Source organism: Rhipicephalus microplus, chromosome 3 (assembly GCF_043290135.1).
Source record: "Rhipicephalus microplus isolate Deutch F79 chromosome 3, USDA_Rmic, whole genome shotgun sequence".
Taxonomy (NCBI): domain Eukaryota; kingdom Metazoa; phylum Arthropoda; class Arachnida; order Ixodida; family Ixodidae; genus Rhipicephalus; species Rhipicephalus microplus.
The window spans coordinates 119624893-119647709 of NC_134702.1; the positions used below are offsets into that span (position 1 = coordinate 119624893).

General features: G+C 43.3%; 1 long non-coding RNA gene across 1 annotated transcript; it reads left to right on the top strand.

The window, feature by feature from the left end:
- Positions 1–333: 333 nt before the first annotated feature.
- Positions 334–14679, top strand: LOC142803313 (uncharacterized). The gene is made up of 4 exons (XR_012894051.1): positions 334–594; positions 4713–4910; positions 10339–10485; positions 14318–14679. It is a non-coding gene; the product is annotated as an uncharacterized LOC142803313 (long non-coding RNA).
- Positions 14680–22817: the final 8138 nt, after the last annotated feature.

Sequence of the window (22817 nt, forward strand, 5' to 3'; positions counted from 1 at the left end):
GCAACAGCGTAACACTCCCCTTTTCCCAGCCGAAGCTTTCTGGGCGAGTATCAGATGCTCCAAGAGTCACGAGGATAAAAGCGCTTTAGGCCACGTTCACGCTTGGTCTCGAAGAGAGCAAAAGGGGTGAACCTCTCCATAAACCGGCTTGTTTAGCCGCCCAAGCCGCCTGAAAACCAAGCCGTGTGGCCGCCGCTTTAAAATCGGTGTGAGACCGATTTGCCTGCCGCGTAAAAGTGGATCCAGTTTCGGCTTCACGGCTTTGGCTGCGCTAGATCAAACCACGTGATCTGACTAGCCAGCCGCAGATTCAACATGGCGGCAAAGGCATCGGCGGTGACTCGCATCGGCTCAAATAGCAAAATACACCCGTGCAGGACGCCGAAGCTTTACGACCTGAACGAGGGCGCTTTCACCAAGACCCCAGTTTGGATTACGATTGCCAAGAGCTCTGCCCGTAGACGGTGCAGCTGCAGCGAGTCGGCATGCCCCAACGTGTCTCGCTTTTATGTACAGCTCGTCAAATCCACCACCGCCGCTAGGCTCACTCGTTTCGTTTCTGCTTAAGTATCTCCCGAAACAACCTTCGAAAAGGTACGAGCTGTTTCTTTTACGTAGTTTGCGTGAATAACTAGAATTCGGTATGAAATTTAGTGCTAAGAAAGCAGGCAAAACCAAAAAAATTCTCGAGGTAGCGGCGGCAGCGGCGCTAGGAGGGGGCAGAACGAATGTGGTCATCTTAGACGCGCGATGACGTAGTTTTCCGGCCGCTCAAGCGTTTTCGTTTTTTACTTCTCAAGTGGAAACGCGCCCTTAGGCTGGCGACGTGATCAAGCTGTGTACGCCTATAAGAGTAGCCGAGAAATGCGAGAGGAGCGATGGAATACGTCACATCACTTAGGTGATCGATGATTACAAAAGGGCTGGTGTAACGAGCTAAAAACACCCGGTACATGCCGCGCTTGAGAAAGGGTGTCCACAGACTATTTGTACAGCACAATCTCGTGTCTTGAGTCATAGGTGAACTTGGAGCAATTCTCTGATGTCAATGAACAAGGTGGAGCCAGGTGACGTGCTTCCTCTGCGCAGGGGAGAGTCGGGGGCCCTAGAAGAGCCCAGAAGAGCACGGAAAAGCAGAATGGCGTCTCTAAAGACCAATTCGTTTTCTTCTTCCTTCGTCCACACGCTTGCGCTTCAGCGTAACAATATGTTAACAATTCCCTTGTCTTTTAAAGAAAGCGCGAATCTTCTAAGTATGGCGACGCCCTTGCGGATGGCCTTCGCCTTTTTCAACACCATGGCAAACGGTTATTTTTCACTCATAAAAAAAACCTGACTGGAATCAGTGCTTAGGGATAGCTTTCATCTGATTTGCCGGCCAATTTTGACAGAAATATAATCCGATGACCCAAAAGAGGTCGTAGCCATATAATTACAGCCATTCAAAAACACTGAGACGGGTCACTTTGTCCCAGTGGGTCATGTCGGCATTGAAGAAGTCTCGCGTTCACGCTGTACAGCGAAGCTTTGAAGTTCAGTAGAGTTGCTTGTTGGGCATGTTGGTACATACTTAGTAAACTTCGAAAGCCACAAAACGTCAATATCAGAAAAAGTAGAGCAGTAGAAACAAACACAGAGAACAAAGACGTGGCACTAATAACTGATGTTTTTTTTTCGGAAATAATTTTGCCTCCGAAGCCCGTACAATGCACGAGCAGATAACAAACCAAAAAACTAAAACACCAAGCAAGCCAGTCTAGGCAAATAACCTGTGTACTAGAAAAAAGCATTTTTTCCCGGTGAGATAAACTGAAGCTGCATTAGCACATTTGTCAGGACCCAGTTTTCAGATATGAGACGCCTGAATATTCGCCCGTTCACGCTGCGTCTTAGCTTTATCTAAAATTAATACTTCATCAAAGAGGAAGCGTACCACCACACGACTTGCAGTGCAACGGCAAGTTATCACCAGTGCCGGAGGGTTAGATTTTCATGCTGCTTTTTCCGATTTAGATGTTTTGTGGCTTTTGTATATTACTGCAGCTTTGCAGCACAGATGATTAGGTCAAGAGAAGCTGGTTTCTCGCAATGCGTGCCAACTGCAGTTCTGGAGGTAAGGAGGTAATGCAGAAGAGAGTCAAGGCCAAAAGCTCAAACGGCGCTTCTCAAAGAAAGGTGGATAAGAGAAGTTTAGTTTTAACTTATATGCGCAAACGTCATACCACCTAAAAATATTGAAAAGTGACATGGAGTTGAAGTCGTGCTTTCGGCTCCTAAGAAGCTTGCAGGACTGTGTGTGTGCATAGGTGACCGCTAAAACAGGGCACAAGGATGTGGAAAAAGGCAGGCGAATTGATATGCGCAGTGCAACGCTGGCGTGGTCTATGGCATTCCTTTTTCTATTGTAAAGAGTCATCTAGGGTAAACAGAAAGATGTGTGAACGTGCGCATGCATGAACATAAAAAGTAAGTAAGAAACAATACAAGCGGGCACCCGCCCATCCAGTGCTTGGAGCGAAAGTGCGAACCGAAACGGAAAGATGTTAAGATATTGAGCCACTACCGCGATAACACAACAAAGGAAGTTCGCGAAGCGTTCTACATTCGAAAGAAGGGAATGGTATGTGTGAGGGACTCATCATTGTAGTTGCATAACATATTGTCATCGTCTGATTGTAGGCTCCAGCACCTCCACCAGTGTCACGACGTCAAAACAGAGGTCTTGCCGTAGAGACTGAGACACCAGAAGCAGGTCGATCTTTTTAATTATAACGCGCAAGCGAGTTCTTCTTCTTCGTCCATTTCGTAGTCCTTCGTGGCACATGCACAACTGTCATCGTCTTTCTTGAGCAAGCACGTGACAATATAGATAAGATTTATTGATGAGCGTTATTTTTGAGACACATTATGATTGTGAAGATACTTGTGATGGTACCTTACTCATAACAGCTTGCGTGGTGATGCTTTCTGTGAAATGTACTTATAGGGCAACCTATAATGACACATACACAGTCTGCACCTGTGTAAGTGTCTCGTCCAGTTTTGCTAACATGCACCAACTCATTGAGCAACAGGTTCTTCAAGAGCTAATTATATGGTCAAACACTCTAGAGTTCACCCGCTCACACATACTTATAACTAGTCGTTAGCCTGAGTCTCGCTGAGTCCGAGTGAGTACAGTTTTGGTTTAAGATTGAGCCATAGTGACTAGTCACGCTGAGAAAGCGTTTATTGGGTCTCAGTGCGAGTGAGTACGAGTAAGCAAAACTTCCGGTAGTATTGACTCCGGGTGCGTATGAGGAGAAAATTGATTTTATCAGTGAGTGCGAGCGAGCCGAACATTTTTAGCAACAGTGGGACTTGCTGCCTGACATCTCTATGAACATTTTCTGGCATGTTTCATATTATTTTTTAATATTTTAAAAACAACACTTTCAGCATTATATAAATGATTCGCAATAGTGATTTACAAAATTCTGTGTTTGTTGTAGTAGGCTTCTAAACGCCGCTTGCAACTGCACCTAGATAGTATGCTGAGATGTTGAAAACTTTGTGTTCAAAATATAAGATTCCAACATGTTCAAGGCAACGGCAGTGTTCTTATGGCTTTTCAGTCTTTCACCACAGTTTCTTCCTTTGTTAAAAAAAAGTAATAACATCGCCTAATGTTGTGGCCTTTTGGACTGTTATTTCAAAGGTGCTGTTTCGATCGTTAAATACTGGAATATCAACATGCTCATTGCGTAATACGGACAACATGAAGTGCTTCAATTTCTTGCCTAATTATTACTCTAAGAATATGAGCACTGCCTAATGTTAACGTCCCATCTTCGTCATCAAGTTCAAGCAAACCTAGCACTTGTCCCTGTGGCAACTCTTATGCAATCACGACTTTCTCATATCTGCAGACATTCTCATATTCTGCAGACATTGTCATATTCAATACTACGACACTGCTTCAACTCATTCATTCTTTCAAAATTTGCAGCAACATAACAATTTAACCCAAAATATTTTTGTTTCTGATAACAGGCCCTGCCACGCAACGATAAATCAATCTTCAATGAAGATATACGTTTAAAAGTCTCGTCTCATTGATTTGACGACAAGTGTTTTATTATTAGAGGTGAAAATGATTAGTTTCACTTTCAAATACCCCCCGCCCCCGAAAGTAGCCAGGGTGACGTGATGGATTTCAGGAACTTATGCCGTATTCTCACCACACTGGCCCTAGTAAATTTCCCGCAATTTAGTAAAAAAAGGTTCTGGCCTGCTCACGAAAAGATCTACTTCCCTCTTGACTATTAAAAACATTGTAGGCTCTAGTCACTGTCGTCATAATCTCCTATGTCACGATGGATGGTCTGCAAACTTCGATGTCGTCTTTCATAGTTTATATTGTGTTTTCTCGCTCTGAAAGCTTCTTCTTGTAGTAAAAAATACAGTTATCTAGCGTCAACAATTTTTTTTCCAGTACTAGAAAGCCAATTTTTATTTTTTAGTGCCTCAAGTCGCTAGAAATACATGGAAATAGGAATAATGCTGCATCTCTAATTATTCCCGATTCAATTTTCCGCAAAGAACAGAAGAAGTCGTTTGGTAAAGGATAAAAAAGCATCTAAGCATATTTGTTGCATGTGAAAAATATGCAGTAGAAAATCTACAGTAAAATGCACCTTGCTTTTGTTATTCACTCAATTTTTCACCTGCAGTGGTTCAACCACACGAGATCGAAGGGGTGCGAAGAATGGTGTCCGATGTCCGTAACGCATTCCGCGAGACATTCGCGTCATCAAGTTGGGTCACCGCAGAAGATAGAAACATTTCCATTCAAAAGCTAGACAAGCTAATGGCTTTTGTTGGAAGTCCAGGACGATATCTTGAAGCCTCCTTTGTGGAAGATATCTATAGTGAGTACCCAATTTATCTTTGTAAAATGAAGATATTGATTATGGAGGTGTGAAATTATTGGGAGGGGAAATGATGTTATTTTTGCAGATCACGCAGGTGTAGCATCTGTACGCTTAAGCTGTAGCACTGCTTCAACAAACACGTTTTACGGATAACAATATAGGTGTGTAGCCACAGCCACCTGTTCAAGTCTGATAACATTTTCGCTATGTCTACTGGTGAAGACAAATGGTGCATACGCTTAGTGGTCCCCAAGTAAAAAAATGTTTTTATGTTGTTTCCACGTTGTTGTGACTTCAGAAATTTGATCAATGATGTAGCCTGTTATGGCGGCAATTGGTTGAAATTCGCTCCATATTAGTTATCCTCTTCTACTTAGGCCACAACTTCACCTGCAGCATTGCTCGCACAGCGCATACGTCGATCTGTCCGCCATTTGAGAAAATAAATGTGACGCGTCGAAAGACGAAAACAGGAGAAAAAATAGAAGAGAGAAAAAGCCTAACAGACATTGTTGAAGAAATATTTCTTCGCGAGGAGGGTTTCAAGAATGCACACCCACGATTTAATCGTGGGTGTCGTAACAACTCGGCTATCCAGGCATGCTTGCAGATCATATAATATACAACGTTGCAAAAGATTAGCAAATCGGGGGGATGGTAAGCAGGGGTCATATGAAGACAGGGCGTAAGAGAGAGAGAACAAGCGAGGTATCGAGCTAAACATCGCATAACAAACAAGACGAAGCCAGAAATGAGGCGAGTAGGGAAAGAAAACCGGAAAGAAAGGTGGTGGCAACGACGCATAAGAAATGTTTGAAACCTAATAAAAAAGGCAGAACGTTAGACAAAAAGGAAGAGGAAGGAAAATAAAAAAATGAGTAAAATATAGAGTAAAACAGACCACGTTTTTGGTTCCCCGTTCGTTTAGGCTTGGTATCAACATTGCGAAGCTGACATGATTGTTTGTTTGTGCTAGTGCTTATTGAACGATATTGAATGAACTGAGGCGTCAGTTTAAGTAGGTGTTATACAACGCCCTTACACAACTTTCAGGAAAGTGCTGATTTCTAGTGGAGCAAAGGAAACAATAAAAGTTTGTACGCCTTTCGAAAGCAAAACGTGCCGTGCTTTCTGGCTGGCATCTTGACTCCAGCAATCGAGATATGTCGAATACTCATAAGGCCCGCAGTGACCATTTTCATTAATATATCTTGTGTACAAAATATTCCTCGTGCTCATAAATATTCTCCTAGGCTACGGGTTGGGCGAGAACCGAAAAAGGAGAGAATAATGAATGAATGAATCGGGTGCATCTGGCTGGCATTCAAAAAATAGACAAGGTGCTTTTCAGACGTCTCGTTCCAGCAGTCTGGTTGGTCAAATAGCTCCCATGCGCACGCGTCTGTGCAGTAGCTCAGCCTGAATCCTAAACGCTTGCACCACGGTTCATTCTGCCCGACTCTGTCTCATGGGCACAGACTTCAAATGAATGCGATTTAGAAAGTGTCCTACCCATTTTAACTGCCCGCTTGCCGTAGCGTGTGAATTCCAATCATGAATTGGGCAGTATAGAGCATTCGCTACCCGGTATGACGTCCATAATTTGCCATTGATATTATATGTGTGTAGCTTTCGCCGCACTGAAGTTTCTGTGAGGTTTACCACTCTCTGGTACGAAATAAGATGTGTATAAGGGCTGTATGTTGGACCTCTACCGAGAGTCGGCATCACTTGCTGGGAATGAATTCTGTTGCGCATTGTTTGTTTTACAAAGGCTTGCCCTCAATCTATGGGAAGTCGCTCCCTGTTATGTAACTACTCCAACTCCGAAATTCTGTAAATTTTTCATTTACCTGTTCATCAAAGCGTGAATTGGTCAGCCAAAATAATATCATGTCGTCACGGACAAGCACCCTACTCTTGAGGCAACTAAAAGGGTTGATGATTCGCTTGTTGTTGCAATATGGTTCACATTCGCCTTTGCTTGGCGTCTCCTTTTTTGCTGTTAAATAACTGTTAAAAGTAAATGATAGCTGTTCAAATGGAATATTGCTTTTTCATAATTAGTAATGATTCGCATTAAATAATAGATATTTAGGTATCACGCTCTGCGCACGTTTCTGCAAAGCCTCTGTCTTATCTACGCTGCAGTAAGAATGCTACATGCTGCCTTGGGTTTGCAGTAAAACAAAGTGGCACCGTGTCGACAGTCTAGGTATACGCCAACAGCTCTGGCTGCAAAAACACGTTGCCTGGCTCGGCCCACGATTATGATTTCACTGCCTAGACGCGCGTTGTATCGTTATGCTTGCCCGCTGCTGTGTACAATCAAATAAACAAATCTTTGTTTTTATTCTAGGATTAGTTATTTCCTAGACTCAACATTTCACGTAATATTATACCAAATCTAAGCAAGGATAGAAGCACAATTGATGGGACTGGTGCAAACGTTCAGACGGTTATTTTTTCAGTTCAAAAACACTTTTCAGGAGATGCAGCAGTCCTCTATATCATTGCACCACATCGCATTATCATCGCATCACAATATGTTCCACAGACCCGTCATCATTCCTACAAAAAGATACTTTTGCCGAGCACCTCCACCAATGTACAGTCAGTTTGCACGTCCAGTATACAATCAGATTCGGATAGCGTAATTGGCAGAATAGTACTGTAAACTTTCGCTTCTAGTCTTACCACCCTTGTACAAGCATGCTGTCTGCATGAAATCTTTCAATCGAGAGTTGCGCAGAGCGAATTGCCTATATTTTGGCGCATTATGGCATGAGAAACTATCAGAGCATCGCCGCCACGCATGTGTCTATACACACTGACCGGCGCATCTGTGTTAAAATAAAATTCACTGAATGCTGATCTTAACTTGGACATCATAAGAGTGAAAAAAATTGTTTGGGACGAAAATCAGAGCGGAGCCAGAATGGTGTGTCTCCTGGTTGTTTGTTACGCGTTATGGTTGTCTAGAAGCTAAGGCACTCGAATGCCGAGCTGCGAATTGCGGAATTGAATCCCGGCCATGGCATCCTCTTCTGCGTGAATGAATGGGGCATGTATGCTTCGATATAGGTGCACATGAAAGGAATCCAGCTGGTCAAAATTTCCGGAGTCCTCCACTATGCCGTCTGTCATTTCATATCGCGGTTTTTGGAAGTTGAACCCTAGGAATTATATCCTGTTTTTTTTCGTCTTGACTCAGCGTTGCGATACACACAGCAAATGAAGTTTTCGGTTGCTGGCTAGCAAGCACCTTTTTAGACGGATAATCGTGCTTTACGTGCAGTCTGCCATTAACTCACCGTTTTACGACGACTGCAGCTCTCTTTAATTCAGCTTTGCTATTTTTTTCCTTCTAGCGCTGTATTCATAGTTCTGGCGTAAATGGCTTCGCGTTGCACAACACCCAATGGCGTTCAAAGCAGTGTGCTTTTTTAACACAAAATGGATGTCCGTGACTCTTTCTCGAAGCACCGCTTTTCTATCGTGTATGTACACCTCGTTTCTTTTTCTTTCTTTCATATTGCGACCGTTTTCGCCCCAAGCACCCTTGTCGCACACTTGGTGGCACAATTATCAATAATCTAATTGCTACCTGAGCTTCAGTATTTGACGTGCATTTATCTGCCGAAGGACTCCTTCAGACGGCCAGGATATAACAAATCTTTGATGATTTTCGTATAGCCCAGTGCCGACTTCGATTCAAAGTGACCATTCTTTGTTGAGTGCAAGTTCTTTATTTAAAAACTGCGCTGGAGTGCCAGATATCACTTTATATTTCTTTTAATTCGACAGGAACGCTTCCTGACGTACCGCGCTACCCTCTCTTTCCCTCCTGGATCAAGGCACTATCAATTTCAGCTCATCAAAGATGGGCCGACCAGACAACGTATATGTATGACGACTCGGTTGTGGGTGCCTTTTACGATAGTGGCATCAACACATTTTTTCTACCAACAGCCACTATGCAACGCCCTTTATATTATCATGATGCTCCTGATGCTCTCAATTATGGCAGCCTGGGAACGGTAAGCGTTTGTCGAAGACAGACCACAAGCGTATTCACCAGCACTATCTATGATAATCAGTGTCAAGGTTACTTGATGCAGGTTACTGATTACTCTGATTTCATTGACTCTGTTATGTAAATAAACGTGTTTTGGAGCGTAAATTGCGTCATGCAGATAAGTGTATAACGGTGCTTGTTTCTGGCGTATAGCTGACGGGTCAATAATTCAGCTTGCTATTAAAGCTCTCTGTACCTAGTTTACGCCAGAGGTGGCTTCTCTGGACTCTTCCAGTGCAGTGCGGTGCTATGTCCTTTTATTCTAGCACCCTCCTGCTGATTCGGACAGTTTCAGAGTTTCATTCGAATTAGAATTTGAGAGTTTTAATGTATTTCGGGCCTCAGAAGTCCCAAAACAAATGAAAAGAGTCATTTGTGTGAGCATATTTGGCTTAACAAGCATGACGTCCAATTCGGTCACCAAGTTTCAGTGGGCTTGAAATAAAAAAAAATGGCTTTATTTCTGTCACTCACTATTTCTCTCACTTACTAAGTAGAACAAAAAACTGAAAGAATCTTTTATTCGGCAGTGTGGTGTTCAGTGAAACAGCTTAGGCAGTTTATACCGAATACTGTGCTTACTCGCCTCCCTTTACCCACGCCGGTGTCACCCACGACTTCGGTCAAGCTTCGTTATCCTGACTCGCAGCTCCGCAAACATGGCACCGTTTTGGCGTCCATCACTGTGGGGATTTTCGAAAAACCGTTCAATGAAAATTGAGCAGTTTTAGATTAGTCGCTGGTGTTCTAGGGTAAATATTGCGTGATGTCTCACTTTACGCCGCCAAGGTCGTACTGGTTAGACGCTTCCACATTGCCCTGTTTCCTAGGTATGATGCATGAGCACCGTTGTTGTTTTTAGAAACTAGGAGAAATGAACGGCTTTTGTGGTAGAAAGAAACAATATAACAGAAAGACAATCTCAGTAAACGCACCACCAAGATTAGTATTTCTATCTGAATACTAGATAAAGGCCTCCCATTTGTTTTTAGCAATGTGGCCGGGTGTATCAGGTGAGTGTTTAGTTTCCTGTTTTGAGAAGGGGTGACATTTGTTTAAAACGAGTGAATATCCAAGACGAATATGCTGCAGAAATAGGGAACTTTAGCTTTCTTGCCTGATAGGAACCCTTTTACGATTCGCTTATAATTCAGGCGTACCAAATAGTGAAACGGCCAATGCCTACAGTGCTAGGAATGGCGCAGCTCATACATTAACCAGAATAAAAATTCTTCAGAATGAGACGCTGGTTTATGGTTTCGCTGCGTGTATTCTATGCATGGTCATATTGCTTTTGAAGTTCCACTACGGCCACGCTGACCTTGGACAAATATTTCACGCTTGCAGATAGCAGGCCATGAAATAATGCACGCATACGACGTCAGTGGCATAAAGGTAGACGACAAGAACAAACCACGATCATGGCCAACGCGCAGGTACTTTGAAGAATATACGAAGAGAACGCTGTGTCTACGGGCCTCCCATCGAGCGGCCGTAAGTAGACGCGTCGCAGCTGTCGTCCATCGGTGACGTCATGTTGCTGACTCGTTAGAACGCCATCTCTGCAGCGAATCTTGAATTTAGTTCCAATGATGGCCGTATAAATGGGGGCATGAGGGAATTCAGAGAGAGAACGGTATCTAGAGAGAAAGCCAGCTGTGGCGTGACTGGTCTGCGCTTCCATGCACATTGTCGCTGCAAACAATCAATCTACGCACATTCTCTTACCAACAGTAAAGTTAATGTATTGTTTATTCTATATCAGAAGTGAGCAAATCGCTTGGAAAGAGACCTCCGATAAATATACAGTAATACCGATGGAGAGAGATGCAAACCAGAAGCAGAGAGGCTAACCGTTTTGTACTTGCTTTTCTATGCTGCCTTTGGGCAGAGGTAAAATTGAGGAAATAGAAAAATAAGGAGGATGGAGATGTGTCATGTCAGTAATTTCGACATGACAAGGCTTACTCATGTGATGGCATACTTTACCTGAGGGGTCAGTAACATGGCGTTCGCAGGGTGCTAGTGCTCTGCTCAGTAATTTTTTTGGCAGTTTGTTTCAAATGTCTACAAAAACTTTGCTGCTCATGATTTTAGTTATATTAAGTTTGTTAAATAGATGCGAAACAGCAGGAATTGTCTGAGCAGAAATTTTATTCAAAAATAAAATTACAAAAATGTCATCAGAATTTTTAATAATGCAAACCTAATCTCAACACACGAAAATGGAGTCATGGTGATAGGTTGAGATTGGTGGGGTTCAAGTATATTGGACAAGAATGAAGGCACAACAGGTAAGTCATACTTCATCGGGGAATGTCAAGAGCAGATTGTTTTGTAAGAAAAGAATCAAAATATGTGCACTTAGCTCTACGCATACTCCTAAAGATTCCAGCTAGATATGTTCAGGAACTTGCCCCTCGAAACTCGGCTGTGCTACTTGCTCTGCACCGCTCGCGGTGTATCAACAGCCTCACTGGCAACAGAAAAGTGAGTTTAGTTGACGCCACCAAGCTAGGATACGCGACGAAAATCGAGCCAATGACACCGAACGTAAGAGCACTGTCCGCCACAGTCTCCAGTACTGTGAAAGTGACTGTTACAGAATTTATTGCAAATAACGCATAGTGCTCCCCAGGAGCCTTAATCAGATTCGTACAGCAGTTGGTAAGACGTTTTTTGCGTACCCGTGCGGCACGTGCCATCTTTAGTGCTTTACCAGAAACATTTCAGTCATCCCTGGCGTGCATGGCCTATTGGAGCATGGCTGTGTGAAGGTGAAGATGCAGCTAATGCTGCTGCACGGAACGGGTGGAGTCTCATTCCTTAAGAAAGTTGCGACCCCGTTCTTCACCACCAAGCCACATATAAATCTGCTACCTTATCGCTAGCCGGAGCTCGCCCCCGCCCCCTCTCCCGAAAATTGCTGAAAAATGCCGGGTTTTACGATGACTTCTCTTCGCGTGCATCAGGCGTCTGTTGACGCACGGCACACACCGTGAAGGGCCCTTTGATGATTTTCATAAGTCGAGAGAGAGCACTGAAAATATACCGAAACGAAACTAACACCTTCGCTAATATTTTCTTATAATAGCGGGAACACAGCTATTTTTTTCAACAGCAACATTGCGTTGCGAGAAACCTTCTCAATGCGATTTCCGAATGATCTTGGACCTTTAAGCTGCCGAAACCTGGATATTTCAAGCACGAGCAAAGATTCATAGCGAACATCTTAATGGTCGTGTTGTTGGACACTGCGGAAAGGTTAGTAACGTGGCTAGTACTACAAACTTAACATTCCAATGTAGCTTCACCTATTCGCGGTTTGGAAGATTCTCAGTGTAATTTCGTTCGAAATTATTATTCCGTGGAAACTCTCGTAGGTAAACAATTAAATTGCATTTTATGGTATGCTATACCTTACGCTGATGTCGGGGTTTTTTGAAAAATTGTGCACGATATCTTCTGAGTAGTTTGGTTTATCGGGGGTCAAAAATACGCATATTGATAACTTGACACCGCAGCCCAGACTGGGATATATTTACAGGACACACGTGCCAGCCAATTAGGAAAGAACGAGTACGAGAGCGATTCAACCCTCGACCGACAGGAAGGGAATACGAAAAGGGAGGGATTATGAAAATTACAACAAAATATTTATAATATTATTAGGCATTATTATCAATATCATCACCTGCTCGACTCCGCTCGCTACATAGCTAAGGCGCCTTCTATGTTGTTCCACTAATCAACTCAATCCTGTACTTTCTGCTACCACTTAGTCTCAGCAGAAAACAGCGCTTTGCGGCATGTGGCGAGACTGCGAGTTGTTAAAGAAATACGTCTACTCGGACAGGTAGTAATTATGGAGCCAAATCATGGACGCCAAACAATTAGAAGATTAAGGATATGGTGGAGCATGTATATGACAGGCATTCTCGAATCGTTAAAGTGACCCTGCAAAACGTCTTCAAGTAGCCATGGCATGACACCACTAAAGGAGCTTATTGCTGCCGAAATGAACCACCGCAGAATTTGTTTAGAATATGTTTCTTGCGAGTGCAGTTATAAAGATTGATCGCACGCTGCTTAGGCTCTCATGATGTCATTGACGCCGTTGTCGTAGCTTCTAGTTGGACCGAAACACAGGTGCCTCATATACCGTGGATTAGGCGTTCACAGGGAATATTGATTTAAATAGACCCTACCCTGTCCGTTCATTTCTCTTTCCAGCTTTAGATTATATCTCCGTCCGTCTATTTATCCATCTGTGTGTCCTTCCACGCATCTCTTCTTGCATCCTTGCGGTGGTGCTTTTGTCTATCCGTGCGTCCGTCCATGCTTTCTTGCGTATGTACTTCTTTTCGTGCATCGGTTCATCCATCAGTTCGATCGTGCGTCCGGTCATCTGTCTCACCTTTATACAATATTCGGTGACTTCAGCGTAGACGCGATGAACCGTAGCACCTAGATTTGCTCCATCACGAGCATTCACTACACGGCTATGCAGCAATATTTTTTTCTTTTTGCTTCGAGTGAACAGGTTTCGAGTGCCATCGCACGCGTATGCGTGGATATGTGGCGGCCTTCCGTGGCGGCTGCTGTAACTCTCGAGCACGCCATGCTCAGGTCAGCCAATGGCGTAGAACCTGAGTATAAGACGCAATATTTTTTTATTATATAAGATAGTTTCTCGAGGAGATAAAGCAATTTTAGGTGACCTTGATCATTTATTGTGAATTACAGGCAGCGTGCTGTCGTGATTTATTTCGCTCAAGTGTTTTCGGCAGCCACGACTACCGATCAGCAGCGTTTTCTGATCATTTAAAATGTGTCAGCAACAATCACTCAATACGGAGGTTACAGACATAAATTATCGGTAATTACCTTCTGTGCTGAAAGCTGAAGGCTTACAAAGGAGGCTCAACCTAAATTGAGAATGACACTGGAAGGTATATATGGAAAGGAATCGAAGTAAAGCGCCTTAATTACACCGCACAGAAACTTTTGGCTGAAGGATTCACTGGCTACTGCACCTTGCTGCGCCTGATCGAGGGTTGCGAAGTGGCTTCCAAACTACGGTTCATAGAAGCATACCTCCCACGAAAGCGATTATTGTTGGTGTTTAACTTTTTTAAAATGGAATACCCGAGGCCTTGTAGGAACCTGGCAGATCTCTTTCTCCAGAACGTAACGCATTTCTATCGCGGAGGCAGTACCAGCTACATGGATGAGTCATAGAATGATCGCTATAAGTGTGCCACCACACCGTCGTGGTTATGAAAATGCTGTACTTAACAGGCTGTACAATGATTACAATTTGCAGTTACGACGAAGGCCCCGACAAGCGCAGATCAGTGACTTCGTCGACTCCGAAAACTTGGCTGACCTCGCGGGCATTCGTGCAACCTACAAGGCGTACTCTTCGTTGCCTTATAATCGGCGGAGTCTGACGTTGGCGGGACTGAACATATCGGCGGACCGCCTCTTTTTCGTTGGACACTGCATCAAGTTGTGCGCGCAGTATAGCCAACTAACGGCTCAATATGCACCGTTTCGCTCTAGATGTATCGTGCCCTTGATGAACATGCCTGAATTCTCCCGTGCGTTCGGGTGCAGAACAGGACAGCCTATGAACCCCCAGAATAAGTGCATCTTTTGGGAATAAAACAATCTGCTACAGTTTTATTGTGTATCTTTTTGTAAGCGTGAGCCGTACCGTGTATATTCAGAGTGGTAGTGTAAGCTATCTACCACCTAGAACGAGCTAAAAGTAACGTGCTTGTTAATGATACACATCACAGTAATAACACACATTTTTTCAACATTTCACTAGATCATATGGGTTGTCAAAACCGAAATAGCACGAAGCCTTCCACTAGTAGTTTTCACAATTCCTTCACTTTGAGCGATACCTTACGTAGTGGCTTTATATACCCTCGTGCATTTGAGTAATTCTGTGTATATTGCGGCAATGCATGGCGCGTCAGCTCGGGAAATGCGACAGTCCCACCTGATTGAAAAATGACTGAAATAAATGCTCTAGATACACGACGAAGCAACGAAGATTGCATTGTCCGTCTTCAGCTCAGTGTCACAATCCCTTTTCTCTCGGACACACCGGCGCCTCCATGGATGCATCAGTAATAGCTCCACATGCCTGCATGTGCAGGTGTCGGTATCTTCTCACAGACCTTTTCCTCGTCATTGTGAGTACGTCTCCCAGTTTTCACCTCCATATTTGAAGGAGAGCTTCTAGGAATTAGGTTAGCACCAAGAAAGTTCTAGTACGTGATTGAGCAGTTGTTATAGTTGCTGATTCACTTTACTTGCGTAGATCCATAACTTTCAACTTTGTGTTTCGAGTCATTCATTTGGAATGCTTTCCTTTCTTCAATCTCTAAAAACTTCAGTGCACAGCGGTTGGTATTCGTGCCTTGGTATCACTTCATATATATAAATGAGATGGCTGACGCACTCGCGCGGTGCACCCTAGATGGTCCTGTGATGTCTATTGTAGCTTACACCATTTTTGTTTCTGAACCCCGCTTTCATAAATATCAATCACTTCACGATGCATAAAAATTGGGTTACCACATGAAAAACGCAAACGTCTTTATTTTGCTTGAGAGAATAAATAGTGCGCCACTCGCAAACTAGAAGCGTGTTTCACGACAGTTCTATGTGGGATTCTGCTTCTTAACTTTACAGCGACAGCTGTCATGAGATCACAACTTGGGTCTCGCGCAGTGCCGTAGTTGTCCGCTGCCGCAACCGTTGTTCGTAACCCCATCGCGCGAAATTAAAAAAAAACATAGTACCAATGACACAGTGGTGCTCAGACCCACGTCCACTGCGTGCCAGCCCAGTATTCTACCTCTGAGCCACGTCGGTGCTTGGTACTTGTTGGCAAACTTGCCTTAGGCAGGCTTGATAATGGGAAAGCAATCGCGTTAACGCATATACCTTTTCTTCCTTTAAAAAAAAGCAGCAAATATGTCTAGGCCGAAGAAAGCCAAATGGAGGCTTGAGCGGCAGAGCTTGGCAGAAAGAAATCAAAACCAACCACGTTACATGAATGGTAGTTAAACTCACAATAGAGAATATAGAACATACCAACATGCACATTAGATCAGAAGCTAAGGGCATGTAGACAGTAATCATTCCCAATATACAGTAGTTATACAAATTGAAAGCAAAAGAAAGTAGGAAAACGGCGATGTTTCACTAGTAAAATGCCACAGTAAGTTTTTGAGCATATAAAAAAACAGCAGATGCACATTGCGCGTGTAGAGAAATGTGCCGTAGCAATTTATTTGTTTTTTTATGCGAAAATTATTGGAAGCAGTGTATTGAACTAAGTTGGAACCTAAGGTGCTCCTGTCTTAGTTCCAAGCCTCATTGAACATCTTTGTTTCAAAAAAATAGATTTTGGGCCTTAGTGAACGGAAAGTGACATAGAGAACAAGGAATTTTTAAGAGCAGAAAGGTTTTAAGACAACCACTGGTATTAATAAATCAATGAAATTAGGCAGTAACAGCATTTTGAAAATGTCTATCTCGTAGTACATGTTGAGGTCATAAGATATATTTTTTAAGATCGAACGTAGTATATTGTTTAGTTTGTTGCGCCATCGGACAGCACAGTGTTCGTAAATAGTTATCTTATAACTAAATATACTGTAGCCTAGAGGGTTTGTTATCATTTTTGTACATAAAACAGCACATAGTATCTTTTTATATAAACATGACATGGCGCGATGTCTCTTGCAAACATAAGCAAGATGGCTATTCTAAGGAAGGTCACCATCAGTGTATAAGCGAAGGTACTTCACAACAGATGAATATTGCAATGGTTCACAAGAGCAAAATTAATCATCAGAATAATACGAAATGAAAGTATAGTCCTTGGATATTTTATTCAATAAATTATGAATGCAGATACGATTATTTTTGGACGCATTTATGTTAATAAGCTTGTCTCGAAACCAATCCCTGGCTTTAGTGGCAGCTGACTGCAGAGCTGCTAGGAAGTAGGCATTTGTATAAAGTGGCACATACGACATATAAAGCATTTTAAAACAGCGAATAAACAAGCAGTCGTCGCGCAAAATGGGAATAGCGTAGCGACTTGGTCGTTCAATGCGCGAAATCATTACAAAAGCTTCTTTTTGTAAAGCTATAACTGTGGTGCATACCCGCTTCAGGCTAAATTCCTCATCGTCGTTAACCACGGCATGAACAATTGGCACGAAATTCCTCGCAATAGTTTAGCGGATACTACACTTCTCAGAAGAATGACGAAAAATAGCGTAGCGAATGCCGGCCTACTATCCTAAAGTTTTTATTATTTATGTCATAGTGGGTATCAAACAAGTGTGCTTGCTGCAGTTACCCAATAAGTGTTTAGAAAAGGTTCTGAAAGGCCACTTTTCTAGCTTTCGCTGTAACTGTGCTGCGCCTTCCGCGCAGGCCTGGCGTTTTTTTTTTATACAGGTCTGTTCAGGGGCCCTACCTCCTTTACGTTTCCTGTCAAGAGCTGGACAACAACAACAACTTTTTTCTATTGATATGTGGGGCTTAAAGTCCCGAAACCACCATATGATTATGAGAGAGACGCTGTAGTGGTAGGATCCAGAAATTTAGACCGCGTGGGGTTCTTTACGGGCACACAAATCTGAGCACATGGGCCTACAACATTTCCGCCTCCATCAGAAATGCAGCCGCCACAGCCGCGATTTGATCCCACGACCTGTAAAATTTTTTTTACTTGCCCACGTTTTGAAAGTCGTAGAAATAGACATTCAGAAAATATGGCTGGAAAATTGGGCATTGCCAAGAATTCTAACGATATTCTTTTTCCTGGGACTTTTTGTAAAGCTCATCTCTATTGACTGCGAGTCCGAGCATAGTCACCGCTCGGCGGCAACTCGCTGAAGAGGTGAAGTGTGGATTACTCCGTGCGATGTCTTCTAGCCACGTCGTGAATCTATGTGCGCGTACGTCATGCACGATCTCAAGGTGTGGTTTGTCCGGTCTTGTCAGCGGGAGTGTAGCTGTTTCTACGTATACCTGAAACGACGTACGAAAGCATTTGGTGTTGCTCAGCTGCTAATGCAATGTCATAACACCGGTGAGTGCAACTTTCCAGGGCGCTGTTTATTGTCGTCGTACTTTCCATTGACCAGAATATTTCAGAGTGTGTGCCACTTTCTGTGTAAGACACATCGCCGAATATTCTTGGCATTCTCCCAAACATAATGACTATTAAATGGCGCGTGAATGCAGCTTTCTATGTCGACTCACTTGTAAAAAAAAACATGCTCTAGGTCATGAAGTTGCGTGCTGTTGGTAGGTGTACAACCACGGCAATATCGTTTATCGATCATGCGAGGGGCCTTAGTTGTGTTTATGTGGCCGTGGTACCACTACATAGAAATATCACTATCACACAAACTGTGACACATCGGTAATTAAACTGCACTTAAAACAGAGTTACCGTGTGCAACCGTGTGTTTAGATTTAGACACGCATTAAAGAGCCCAGGCGTTGAAAATTACTTCAGGCTGCCTGCCTTTTATATATGTCGTACAATTTTACTGAAAAATTCATCTTTCTTTACATTGTTTTCAGCCCCGCCACGGTGGTCTAGTGGCTAAGCTACTCGGCTGCTGACCCGCAGGTCGCGGGATCGAATCGCGGTTGCGGGGGCTGCATTTCCGATGGAGGCGTAAATGTTGTTGGCACGTGTATTGAGACTTGGGTGCGTGTTGGAGAAGCCCAGGCAGTCAATGTTTGCGGAGCCCTCCACTACGGTATCTCTCATAATCTTATGGTGGTTTTGAGACGTTAAACAGCACATACCAATCACCATTGTCTTCATCGTTCGTGTGGCTTTGTTAGTGACCGACGAGATATATTGGTCAAGTTTTTGTCTGACAAAAAAACATGCTTGTCCTATTAATCAAGCCTTCATTGTAGCAATCTCATGCCACTGATTCATCGTTCGATGACAGCTTTCTTCTGAACTCTTATGTAAAATTTTATATTTTACTGGTGCATGAATATGTGCGAACACGCGGTAAACGCAGCGTAGCACAAAGCTTCATCAGCCACTAAGCTTTTCTAACTTGACTTATCGACTGTTCCACATTACATGGTGAACTGATTCAGAGAAAAAAAAAGATGTGCGTATAAAGTGCAAACGGTGCTACTGAACTAATCGCACAGATACGCGGAATTTCTACAATTTTTTTTTTCTCTGTAAAGTGGTATGCAGATGACAAAGATGCAAACAAGTAGTTCAGTCACGCTACAGCAGTGCATAGCAGGTGGAACACAAGCTAAACACGTACAAACAACACAGCAGAGGCATTATTTAGTGCGAAAGCATGAAGAGAGTCACCGCGAGCATCCCTACGAAAGGCAGAATGCACTTTGCCCGCGGGTAATGTTAACGTAGCATTGGCGTCATGCACCAATTCAGTACAGAAGAGCATAGGTATTAAAATTAAAGTGTAGTCACCGCATTTATCCACCGACAATCAGTGACGGTGTAAGAATAAGTGAGGTGTTGGCACCCGCCGCTCTGCGCAAAGAGAGGACGTGGGCAAATTGTGTTCGCCGATGACCTTGAGCTACGAGTAGATGCCATCGTTCGAGTTGAGATGGCGCTAAAGTATGACGTGCCAGGTATTCGCGTGGTTCTCTACTTGAAACGCGCGCGCCAAAGAGCATCTTTCTGAAAGCTTTGGGTACATGAGATTTTGTGATTTAGAACCGCATCGCCCTGTGTCTGTGAGCCCTCCCAGTGCATTATTTCAACTTATTTGCGCTTGATGATTGAGTGCACCTACACCTCGGCGCTACATATGACTGAATATGACGCATACCCGTCAGCGGCCTTGTCACTGGCGGCACCTCGAAATGGGCAAGTGGTGTTTTTTGTTCCAATTTTCAAGTCAGGTTATCAGATTTGTACGCAGCTTGTGTCGCTTTTCAAGGCTCCGCGTGAACCAGAGCGCTTGGATAAGTGGCGACGTGCAATTCCGAAAGCTGACGGAGCCTTGCAGCCTTACTGATCATATATGTGCGCAAAGAATTTCCCCGAAAAAGCGATATTTGCCACATATCATGCAGTATAGAAGGAAAAAGTCCTGTTGCACGCCCTAAAAAAACCTACTCTTTCTTCAGATGCTGAACCTGCCATCTTACTGGGTGGTCCAATATACCTGACCGAGCAGAAAAAAGCAAAAAAAGGAAAGCTCAGCGAAAACGACTGCCTCTACTGGCGACTTCTTCGAAGCGATGGGACCCAAATAGTTCAACTGCATCTGAAGTGGCTGACACGACCGCTGAACGAACACCAAATTTATTACGCTCAGAGACAGTTTTTGTACAGCATGGTGATGATGAATCAGCAGGCACGCAGGCAAAAGGCAGCGCTTTGACTTCAGCAACGATGGGCCTCCTCGACGTAAAGAGAAAGATGCTTCTCAACACGACACTGATAGTGTGGGCCTATGCTTTGCCAACTCCGTTCTTGATCACGCGGTAATAGTAATTTGTTGTTTAAGTTCAGATGTCACATTTTTGAGCTGCCTCATCTATGCGAATTTAGACCAAGCAAAAGTAATAAACAGTAACCAGTGAATATAAATCTTTGTACATACTAATGCTGTGATGCAGCCTTCGTGATTATAACTAGTTTTTCATGCTTGATGTGGTCGAGCTAAAATTTCTCGCTTTTTTATGTCTCTAGCACCTAACCGTCACCGTCTTGCGACATTGCAGGTGCACTTCCGACGAGGATATATATTACACAACAACTTTTAAATATTAAGTCGAAAGCCTTAGGTATTCTTATATACCTCATCAAACGCGAAATATGATTTTCAGTGTACCGCGTCGGTGGTGCAAGATTCAAGCTGCACAAGATGGGTCAAGCTTTAGGTAGTGTGCTCGCTTTCACTGCCTCATCAGCACTTTATCAAGTTCAACTCCGCACAGCCCAGTAAAATAGCGCAAAGTATGACTGATATAACTGGCCAAGCAGTCCCGACTTGGGTGCGATACAAGTTCACCCAGGGTCGACTTTCGGAACCTAATGAAGTTTTCCCCCCATATCATGGTCCGTACACTGCCAGAGGCCGAAATATGCGTGAAGTTAACACAGTAAGACGGCCGAGGGTGGTTTGTCAATTTAGGTTATTAATATAATGCGTGTAAGTTTCCTGATAAATTAGTTGAAAGGTTTCTGACGAAGTTTTCATTCATTTTGCTGAGAAAGAGAATCCTACAGTGATATCCGCGTGCTCGCTCTCTCTCTCTCTCTGACACACACAAACACATAATCTATCTCTCTCTCTTTCTCTCACACACACGCACGCACGTGCTCATATTATTGCCTTCCTAAAAGCTAACGCGCATCTTGGGCTACTATCCTTATTGCGAACACCTCAAATTTTTTTTCACGGATAACACTGTTCTGTTTTTTTGTTCGGAACCAAATCTGCCGGCACCGACACCAGAATTTCTACGAAACGAGATAGTTCGCGCTCTCGCATCAAAATGCAACTGCTATCCGCAGGCTAACGTTAGCTGCTGTCGGTGCATTTCTATCACAAGAAATCTGTTAGCAAATATGCTACATATGAAGTTAGAGAATGAATCTCGTTGCAGAAGATTAACAATGTAATAATTAATTCGCATCCGTGTGCATATGTATATCGAGTGCAATAAACCAGTGAGGCTCCGCAGTAATAACCTTCAACACACGGATCGAGCCACTCTCCAGGAAGCGCCTTGGTTGAATTAATATGGCTTTACCCTTTAGATCGGACGGTGGCTAACGCCACCAAGCCGTAATACTTAATTAACCGAAAACAAGATTTATCTTTTTTTCTCCTATAAATAGTGAGGTTGAGGACTGGTACTTTGCACTGAACAGTTTAATTTCCACTCGTGCCCTCATTTTAGCCACCAATCAGATAACATCCTTCTAGTTGATTCTACCTGCTCAAAGTCTGATTTGCTCTCCCTGTCTCTAAACCCCAGTGCTTTGAAAAGCTGCGCCATCATCCTGAACTATAGGGTGAAGCTCTTTACAGAACATTATGAAGTGTTCGACAGTTTCTTCCTCCTCTCTACACGGACTGCATATTGTGTCTACCCCTTCGTATTTGGCGCGATATGTCTTGGTTCACAATATTCCCGTACTAGCCAAAACAGTTGAAAACTACCTCGAGTATCATCATAGATCCTTTCCTTGGCAGTTTCCGGCTTAAAAGTTCGATAGATCTCTAGTGCGGACTTCTTCAGCATGCCAATTCTTCACATATCGGTATCAGCTTCCTCCACCTTCTTCTTAACCAATAATTCTTTTTGGTTTGGCCCCTGATGTTTTCTAAGTATATACCCGTCAATTTTCTGGTTCGCTTCCTCTATTTTGTATCGATATTCTTCATGTAAAAGTATCTGAAAACCTTCCTATCCCAATGCTCCTCCGCAATTTTTCTCAATGGCATCTCAAATTTTATCTTGCTGCTAGCTTACCTGCCCTCAAATGATGTTCATCCTATATCACCTTGTACTTCCTGATTTGGTGTATTCCCGTGAACTTCTATGGCAAGCCTACCTATTTCACGTTGCTTAATTTCTAACCTTGCTTGAACTTCTGATCTAATGCACAAGACAGACCGCATTGCCGAACGTCAGGCCAGGAACCACGACCCCTTTCCATATTGCTTTCACAACAACTTACCTATTGTAATTCCACAGTGCCCTATTTTTCATCACTGCTGCATTCCTGTTACCTTTAGTCGTCA